The sequence below is a fragment of the Vidua chalybeata genome, chromosome Z (assembly GCF_026979565.1).
Source record: "Vidua chalybeata isolate OUT-0048 chromosome Z, bVidCha1 merged haplotype, whole genome shotgun sequence".
NCBI classification, from domain to species: Eukaryota; Metazoa; Chordata; class Aves; order Passeriformes; family Viduidae; genus Vidua; species Vidua chalybeata.
Genome location: NC_071570.1, coordinates 36516398 through 36525729, shown reverse-complemented (window position 1 = coordinate 36525729; position 9332 = coordinate 36516398).

Sequence of the window (9332 nt, the reverse complement as noted above, 5' to 3'; positions counted from 1 at the left end):
GTTGATTCATGTAGTTTATAAAAGCTACACCATCCTGGCCAAAACTAAGACAGATCACAACAGCTTTATTAACCTGAACCTACATAAGGACAAGAATATTAGCAGCATTATTGTTCTTCAAAGTAGCTTGTGGAGGAAAAAACTAGATTAAAAGAAATACAGTAAGACAGCTGCTACTCGACTAGCATGTTAAAGAAACAGTTTCAGTCAGTATTAGATTCTGTATTCCCATGTCTGGTTGATGCTGCAAATCAGAATGCTTTGTTTCCTTGCAGATAATTAATTAGTTTGTCCTGGCAAATGCTTCACGTGGGATGATACAGTTTTAACGACCTGATACAGCTTATAAGGTTCTTTCCAAAGTGAGAGTATGGAGTACAGGGAGCTGTAGCAGTGATGGGGATGGAGGAAGAACCAAAGTGTTTTGTGTTTCTTAAGACCTGTTCCTGTATGACAGGTTCTAAGCGCTCCCCAGGAGTAACTCAGACATGCACACCTCCTATGGTCTCAGAACCATGGAATAAATACAGGTATCTGGGTGTTATTTTCTCTGCTGCTGGCAACAAACAACAGCACACTGAATAAAACTTATTTCTTTCAGCTTGAGCTCAAGTTTTCTATCTTATATTCCTCTATCTTATGTTCATGGTGTCATTTATAGGTACAGAATTAAGTAAATGGCCATTTACTTCAACATAAAGTGCAGCAAGGACATTAGGATTGTGTCAGACCCGGAACATGCTTCCCACTTTATGGAGGCTATATCATGTGTCAACAATTTAAAATGCTAAACCTATTGGAACAGGACAAAATGTATACTGGCAAAACAACACTGATTTATGAGACTGAGAAATTAATAATAAAAACAAAGAGAACAATAGCAAATATTGTGCTATGGCTCCACATGAATGTGCAGGCAGACATCCAATTTACAAAGGAAGAAGGAGTTAGCCAGAAATTCTTTTCCAAGAATTGGGCTGACAAGAGTTGACAGTGGCATTAGTTACAAGTATTGCTGAAAGAAGGCAAAGTGTTTTATTGACATATTGACTTGGATTGCATTCAAAGCTCAAAACAAAGCACTAACCTGCAGGCAGAAATTGTTGCAAATGGGAAGCTAGTCATTCTTCTATCCTGAGAAACAAAGTAAAAGCTTTTAAAATCCTTTTTGAAGTTCTACCTTTTATTTGTGAAGTAGAATGGCTAGCAAGGCTAAAACTGACTGATCTTTTAATCTGAGCCTTCAGTTTTTGAGCAGAGGTTAATGATTGCAACTTCTTCTTTTTAAGTGTGCACTGTAATATAATCCCCTCAGTTATATATACCATTCTGCAGTCACTCAAGCCGAGGCAAGAGTAAATGCTCCTTCCTTCACCCATTCCTTGCAGTCAAACAATGTTCTTTTGCCACAGGAGTGCTGATTGCTGAAGAAGACTAAGTCCAGTTTGCTAAAGCAGGATAATTCATGTTAAAATAACTTTGGATCTTTACCGTTTCTAGCAAGACTTAATTTGATGAAGGCCTCTAACACATTGATAGGTGCAATAGGCTTATCAGAGTACTTATTACGCTGTAAATGATCATAATAACCAACTCACAGTAATAAATATTTTTTCTAGTTTGGCTTAAATCATGAATGGACAGATTTCACAATGAAATATACTTTGGACTTCCTAGCAATGTTTCAATTATTTATGTGCATATCAAAACCCAAAACTGTGGCCTCCTCAGATGTCCCCTATTCCAGACTGCATCAACTGGCCCTGTGCCTACCATAAACCTCTGACTTTAAAATGGTTTGCATAACTCATTCAGCCTTCTCCATACCAGATATTTTATCTGTGGGTACTTCATTCTGGGGAAAAAAGAGGAGTCCCAGAGAAAACTTTGGGCTGTGAAAATTATTAGTGCTTAATATGCAAATTACAATATGAAAGCCAGATTCATATTCTGCCCAAGGGGGAGGGTATGGATACACCCACACGTCAGGATAGCTCCCCAGAATCCAGCTAGGGCCTCATGGGATCTATCTTACACTCAGCACTACATCTTATGGGTGCATAAAACAGGGAAGAAACTTGAGGAGGGACTGGAACACCCATTCCCCTTGTACCAGATGAATGTCCCCACAGATGATGTTCACATGCTCCTGCTCTGCTCAGTCTCCCCAGGACTCTCTGGTGACAGAGGTGCAGCACTTGCAGGAATTGCTGGAAGACTTGTCTCTTGACTGTGCTATTGCCTGGCACTCAGGGCATGGACTTCCCATTCCCTGACTACTAAATTTTGACAGAATAGGATGAAAGATGAGTTATTGGGAAGAAGTTGCAGGTTTTTGTCCTGAAATGACATTTTGGGCCTTACAGACCAAGAAGACAAAGGTACCAGCTCTAGCTGCAGTGCTAGAATTTCAGAGAAATACCTACTATTTCCTATTGTCCATTTCAGTAAGCTCTGCTATGGGTATTTTGAATTCCATCTGGAGCAGCTAACACACAAAGTCATGTACAGACAGACAGACACATATACACCCCCCAGGCATTTTACCTGAATGTGCTGTATGTACTTCACCTCTTCCTGTGGCAGCAATTATCATCATCAATGGAAACAGCACAGAGGAAACCCCTACCACACAGCACACAGCAAAAGGGATTGTTCCTCACAGGGCAGTGTTTTGGAGGCCAGACCACAGGAGGAGGAGAGAATGCTGTGGCACAGGTGCTAACAGAGAAGAGAAGATGACTGGCATTCAAAAGAGAAGTGAAAATTTCTCTGAAGTAAGAACTATGAGAAAACTGAGGTTGATACAAGTTCTGTGATTCTGTTCCTCTCTGAAAGAATGAAACAGACTGAAGAGAAGATGGCCATGAAAATATTGCAGACTAGAGAGGCAGACACCCAGAAAACAACTACTGAAGAAGCAAAGAGTACCATTTGATAGAATGCTGTATTTAGCATCATGTTGCAGATATTGACTGGGAAGTCAGCCCTGAGCAAAGCCCCAGGATTCACCTCAGAAACTTACATCAAGACTGCCAAAGAGTACATTATTGCTGGTAAACTGAAAATATTGGCTTCTAATAGCATGTTCCCATGACCTGAGATAGCCAAATTATAACCCTTTCCATATATCCATTATGATATTTAAGGCTAATACCTTATTATGCAGCATGAGAAGAAGGACCTAATTTATTGAAGCAATGAGCAAAAGGACAAACTGAAGACCCTTCCCTTCTCAATCTCTGTTTAAAAAACATAACAATAATAATTTAGAGGATTACAAGGTGAGTGCTGAAGAGAAAGAATGTCAGATGTTTTCCATGGCTGATTAGTTCAGGAGAAAACCTGATGCTGAGAGGCACAAGCAGGAAATAAGTACATTGGGAATTGTGTTTTTGAACAAAACAAAGACCAGAAATTCTGCATGCTTCCTTATTATTTTAAAAAGAAATGTATCTTCTTGAATACATAGCTGAGTTATTCTTGAAACCAAATTTTAAAAAATGACATTTACATGGGTGTCCACACAGCCTCTTTCCAACTCTACCTCCCAGGAGACTTTGCCTTCTGTCATGACAAAGCTGAGTGCCAAAGGCCAGGTACCTCTAAGTTTTGGATGTTTTTTTTGTTTTTTTCCCTAGGCCTTAATTGACTTTTTGAATGAGGAAGTAAGTCTGTGATTTTGATTCCAAAAGGCAAAAACCAAAATGGGGGATGGACAGATGGTCTACTCACAAACCTGTGAAAGCTCATGCCCTACAGAGGCAGTATCTGACCACACAGGTTAGTGGTCTAGATCAGCAGGATGTTCTGTTTCTAACCTGCTTCTCCTGTTGAAGTTGTCTTTCTGGATAAGATGTATGCTGGGCATCTGTTCTATCTCCCTATCTTTTAAAACCCAACATTGTATGCATAGGATGATAACAAGAGTGACAATTGTTCAATGGAAACGCATTAAGTCAAGTTTTTTTAAAAAGGCTGGTGCTATTTTCTACCAACATAAATACACACAGAAATGTTCTGGTGTTACAGTTTGTCTGAACACGTTTGCGGTCAGGGAGGCTTACGCAGGACGAGTGCAAATAGAGCCGCAGACAAGGTTATACCAACACGAGTGTGTGCAGGGCACGTGCAACACATTGCAGTAACGCATGGGGAACAGCAGCCTTGCACCACTTTTACAGAGAACAAATGTCATTCTAACTCTTTTCTGACCCAAATTCACTCACTCTGACAGTAGTTTGTGAAGTCACTACCAACCCTGAACTATGATCTCTTGCAGTCTTGTTTATACCAGGAGATTAAATTTTGTTTTATAAACCATCATGTCCTCATGTTACATGTTTGTTATTTAGCTAGCACTGAGGCTTTTATACAACTTCATATGACCTCAGGTCTGCCAGGTAACAGGCAGTTGTCCCCTCACATCCCTGAGGCCTCTGAGGCTACGCTGCACTTGTCAGTCTCGCACAGCATACTTGGTTCTTCGTTTAAGGATGAGTTCACAGTTTCTTTTAGACCAGTGGAGGCAAAGATTTCTTTCATGCTTTCTACAGCCCAGGCTAAGAAATATGAGAGTGATACTAATGAAGGATTTTTCCTTCCTGAACAGGCCTTGTGGCCCACTGTAAAAGAGTGTTTTCACTCGGTGTCTTTACATAAATTTCCTATCAATGCCCATTCTGTCTCTGGGGATGTCAGGTAGCTTGGCACAAGTGGGGAAACTCGCCATGGAAGGAGCAGTCATCCAAAACAGCTTCTTCCCCATGCCACTTAATTTTCTTTTGGTTAATTTTTTCCCCACAGAATGGAACAAAATAACTACAGTGTACAATTTCATCATGCGTTATGACAAAACACAGTAGACAGGACTGCAGTTGGGTTAATTTCTACTGTCTCATTTAGAAAAGATTAGATTTGCCGTACTTCCAAAAGAGGCCACACTCTACCAATAACAGGACACAGAAAGAGTACATTTTTGAATAGTAAAATGATGCATGAATTGGATATAGATCCTCCCCATCATTCTCCATGAGCTCATTGTCTCAGGAAAACATATTTAAGAAATTTTTTAAAACATGAATTTAAAGAAAAAGTACAAAGAATGTGGGAGGATTCCTGGCCACTCTCCTTTTGGAATACCAGAAGCATGAATTTCACAAGTCCCTGGGATATGGGAAATGCCAACAATTTGAGAAAATAACTACTCACTTGCATTCATTAACTTTAGTTTACATTTTTAAAGTCTGTTACTTGAACTTAAACAAGATTATAATCACTTCCTCTATTTTCATATTTTTACAGTTAAATGTTACCTACATGATATAAGCCAAACTATTTACATTGTAAGACTACTTGAGCACAGATTGTCCTACTGTTAAACAGCATCTAACACAATGAGAGACTGAAACCTACCTGCATGAACCCAGACAAATTAATTATTAATAAGGACATTATTAATAATGCGTAATAACACGCTCTACAGTTCTTGCTCATTAATACCGAAAGGCCTTTGGTTGCTGGATTTGGCCTGCTTTTCTTCTGAATTCCACTTAAAGAAATGTGGTCACCAAATATTCCTCACTTACAGTAAAGGTTACATCATGAAACTACCACAGCAAACCAAACTCATCTCACAGCCAGCAGATAGAGGCTGCACAGATGTAACAGAATTCATTTGATTTGTAAAGATACACAGGAATAAATCTGCACTTTAAATGCCTTTTAGGTTATGTTAACCACTTAAAGTTGGGCAAGTAAATTTTTTGTTTAATCTCATTTACACTTCAATACCACTGACTGTATGTTCCTAGTTAAGGATGGACCACCCTGAACTGTCCACTTCTTCAGAGATCCAGTCTTTGGTTTGCAACAGAAATCAAACAGGAATAAGAGACAAATCTATCAAGTAAATGCTGACTGTCCTGCCATGGGGTAGTTCTGTGCCCTCCAGAAGGGGAACACACATTGTCTTCCTGTAATCTCTTTCAATGCCTGTTTTTTCAAATTATCCAGTGGTTTCCAGTCCATCAAATACTTGGATGGAAAGAGTCCTGCATATTTATATTTATTGAGTAACTTGGGGCATGGAGTTGGTTTATTTTGGCAAGTGAATTTGGTATCTTAGTTCCTCATCACTATTCCAGATCCCATTTCCTGGCACTACAAAGTTGTTTGCAAAACCTGCTCTGTTTTTGTAGTTTTAAAACCCAAACTATTTCACCACTTTAGGTCAGCTAGCAGGAAGTGACTGGTACATACCATTTAACCATGAAACTCCAAACTAGTCCTTACAGAGTTTGAAACAAGCTCCTCTATAGATCAGTCTTTTTCTTGAAGAACTACATTTCATTATAACATTCTCCATTCAGCTCTCTTTCTTCAGCTTCAAATAATTTATCTTTGAACACACTTATTACCTCAGCTACCTCATTTGTACAATAAGCTTTTTTCCCTCCTGTAAACTAATTAGGAACCTAGTGAGATTGGGTAATTCTTACAAAGCACATTGGAAACAAATGTGAAATGCTACCACCAGGAAACTCATGGAGATAGAGCACAGAAAAGACTAGTCATGGACTGGAGGAAAGAAAACAAGTGGCAGTGAAGTTTTATTTTGATAAAGTATGAAGGAATAGAACATTCAATAGTATTGAAATGTATTTTCTGTATGCCCCGTAACACCTCTACTCAATTGTTTTGACTTTGAACCCCTAGCAAAAAGCCTTCAGAACACTGGTAACCAAATTTTCTGTAGTCAACTCTACAAGTTCTTTCCTTCTGTGTGAAGCAGCTAAAGGTTGGCAAGTATGGTTAACTTTGAGATAGGAAGCAGAAACAGCAAACACCCTTTGTAAACATGGCAGGATGTGAGTGTTTTCAAACAACATCTCCAAAGCAAAGCATTCTGTTGCTTTTTTTTTTTTTTTTTTTTTTTTTTTTTACAAGTCTAGATACAGCACAAACTTGGAAAATTTTAGTAGAAGCTGTTCTCATTACACTGAGAACATCAGTGTTTATTGCTGCTGAAGATGTAATTATGTCAGTATGGAATCTCAGCTGAAACGTAAAGCTTCTATCTCCAGCAGTAAAGTAACTCCTGCCAAGTTCCCTCAAGTATCACCAGAGCCAGGGAAAGAATTTTTTCTCTACCTTCAATCAATAGTAATAGTTTTGAAAGGTGCTTCCCCCACCCCCTCTTGGTATCACTAACCACCAACTAAGGAACAGAGCATTCTGCTACCATCAGGCAACTCACCTTCCCCTGTGCATTTGAAACCTTTCCCCTTTTAAATAAGGTTGGTAAATGTACACCCTGTGTAGCAATGAGAACAAGCCCACTCACAGGCCAATCCTCCTGCAAGGCAGGGAGGTAGAACAACTGGGTGAAGAAAAAAGCCAGAGCAAAGCAATTCTCTCTTCAATGCTTTGTTTCCCAATAGACATTTTCACACTATCAGTTACTTTCTTGCAGAGAAGATCCACCTAGGGTGTGTTACGTGAGCATGCCTAGTCCAAGGCATTTTCCATCTTTTGTTGAATACTTTTCATAACCTGACAGGTAAATGCTTGTGAATATGTGCCAAAGGCAGAAAGAGTTGTCCTCAACACTTTCAAAGCTTTCTATCTGCTCACTAAAGAGAGGAAATGCTCACACTTGGTGACTAAGAAAACCTCCTTTTCTGCAAAGCTAATCCAAGCAACAGAGAAGAACAGAAATGTGCCAACATTCCTCACTTTGAAACAGACAGCAGGAATATACTTGTAAATCAAGTCCCTGCCAAACTGGTTTTCTTATCTGAAATGAGTTTTCAAGAAATTTGATCATCCAACAAGACTTTCAGTGGCTGAAATTCATTGGGGAAAAATCCCTCTTTTTTTGAAACTCATGATTTTCTTTGCAACAGAAGCAGGTTTTAGCACCCACAGAAACCACTGAAGCATGGAGCCCCATAAAGCATATACTCAAGCCATGGTTTCCCTTAACTAACACTGCAGCACTCATTCTTTACACTGAGTCTGCAGATGGCAGCAGCAAATACAGCCCACACCTCCCTGGCAGTGCTGCAGAGCAGTAGCAGGAGTTTCTAACTGCAGTAACTGGATATCATGACAGTATCAGGCAGTCAGCTTTTCTATATTACCACAGAGACTGCAAGCTAGACCACCTAATACAAGCTGTACTTTAGGAAACTTAAACAGAGCCTCTTCTGTATCAAGTTTCAAGGGAGGAAAAGGTGCAAACTTTTAACAGATTTCATGTTCTTAGTCTAAGTCCCCATACACTGAATTTAGAACAAATGGTAAACTGAAGCAAAGATTTAGCACTGAAAACTTCAGCCATGATAAATATTCTCACTGAAACAGTGAAATCTTTCAAAGAGACACTCCTGTGTTTGGACAGATGTTCACAAAATTATCTAACTTTACAATAAATGTTTCATCTGCATTTTAAAAGTTAAAATTGATTTTAAAAAGCTGGTCATCCCTTTACTGAAATATGCCAGTCCAGAAGCAACTATAGCATCAATGCCTCTTGAGAACTGCCTCTAGTTGTTTCACTTTTTCATGTTTACGTTATTATGTTAAATGTCAAAGAACCCCTGGATATAGTCCTTGAAGAAATAGTTTCCTTCTTCAGCAAGGGGAAATCACGTGAAGGACAGGAACACACGCCCAATCTACAATCCCAATTATATTCATGTAACATCTAATGTTCATGTAATTATATTCATGTAAACATCTGTGATGACTGGAAGGCAATTCAGTACACCAGAAGCATACATCTCTCTTAGGAAGATATAAATCACATTTTTAAGAACTACTGAATAGACTGAGAAGTCACACACTGAATAGAAAGGGTCTCTATGATTGTTTACTACCAGACAGATGTCTACCATTTACATCTGCTACATCCAGCTGAGCAATCTGGTACACTGAGGCAGTAGGATCATGCTTATCATCCAACCTGAGTTAAGTCAAGCACCAGGAGAGCACATGAAACACTAACAGAGTCTCTGTAGCCATATAAAATTATTAGAAATACCATTTGGTCAACATTTATATAGATATTTAAATGTAAGATGCATGATGCTAAAGCATGTGGAACTATTTTTCACCATGGGGAAAAATTACAAATAAATCCTGTGCACACATTTTTAAAGTTCTGAGTACCTCTGCTTTGCTTATTCATGTTGTACAAGGCATACAGAACACTCACAAAAAAGATAGTGGCAAAGCTCTCAAACTTTCACCTTAACAAATCATATGAAATAGAAGGGAAGATCTATCTCCACATGCACTAATGAAACCAAAAAAGGTCATGCTAGCTA